The sequence below is a fragment of the Neophocaena asiaeorientalis genome, unplaced genomic scaffold (genome assembly GCF_003031525.2).
Source record: "Neophocaena asiaeorientalis asiaeorientalis breed wild unplaced genomic scaffold, Neophocaena_asiaeorientalis_V1.1 scaffold1, whole genome shotgun sequence".
NCBI lineage: Eukaryota > Metazoa > Chordata > Mammalia > Artiodactyla > Phocoenidae > Neophocaena > Neophocaena asiaeorientalis.
In genome coordinates, this window is record NW_020171981.1 from 4,484,449 (window position 1) to 4,485,757 (window position 1,309).

Genomic DNA, 1,309 nt, shown 5'->3' on the forward strand with positions numbered 1-1,309 from the left:
GCGCATGGGCCCTGTAGTTTGCGGCACGGGGGTTCTAGTTGAGGTGCACGAGTTCAGTAGTTGTGGCACGCAGGCTTAGTTGCCCTGTGGCATGTGGGATCTTAGTTCCCCGACCAGGGATCGAACCCATGTCCCCTGCATTGTAAGGCGGATTCTTTACCACTGGACCACCAGGGAAGTCCCGATCCTGTGTTCTGGATAGGGAAAAAAGGGAAAGCTTTTTTTTTGGACGGCTTGTTTTTGTTTTTTTGATGGCTTGTATTTTTTCAGCTTAATCTCAGTAAAGTCCTGAGGAATCCTCCCAGGATTTAAACTCACAGCCCCTTGATTCCTGCATATTCAAGGCCTTGTGGAAAGAAATGTTGAGATTGGAGTCAGGAGGCCTGATTTTCTTCTTTTTACCAAGCTTCTCTAGGTTTGTTTTATTATCCCTATGGCAACGCCTAGCAAAAGTGCCTGGCATTTAGCAAGCCCTTCATAAATATATATCGAATAAACTCTAAAACGAGGTAGTTTTTCACTCGTAGTTCCTGATTCCTTCCTTCCTTCCTCTTGGTCCTGTTGCAGGCAGGGGGCAATGGCAGCCTGCCCTCCGTGGGTGAGGGTGCAGGAAGGATAAATCACAGAGACTTTAGGACAGGAAGGGCCCTAAGCGGGTCAACTCTACTCAGCACCTCCCCACAAGGAAGCTGGATCCCCAGTCCTACCCCTTGGGCACGTCAGAGGGTCGCTTTCCTAGATGTGGTAAATGGTCCTCCTCTCCTCCCCTTTCAACGCTTGAAACTAAAATATTCCTTGGAATTGGGTCCTCAACTGCACCTAGGAGTCGGTACCCGCCTCAGAACTTCCTCCCGCAAAGCGCGGGACCCGCGCAGGCCCAGTACCCTCGCTTGGCCGGCGAGCTCCGACCCCCGCCCGCCCTGGAGGACTGTGGGTGGACGCTCTTGCAGAGCGCCTCTCGCTGGTCGGGGCGGGGGTGGGCGGAGCCAACACCGCCCAGGCCGGGGAAGCGGAGGGTGGGGACACTCTGGCCCAGCTCTCGGTGGTGCGGGGAGCGGGAGGGAGCAGCGGCCGCTCTGGTCGGCGGACGTGCTGCCGAGCAGTCCCGGAAGCGAAGGAGCGATGGCGGAGAGTCCGACTGAGGAGGCGGCGACAGCAGGCGCCGGGGCGGCGGGCCCCGGGGCGAGCGGCGTCGCCGGTGTTGTTGGCGTTAGCGGCGGCGGCGGGTTCGGGCCGCCTTTCCTGCCGGATGTGTGGGCGGCGGCGGCGGCAGCGGGCGGGGCCGGGGGGCCAGGGAGCGGCCTGGCTC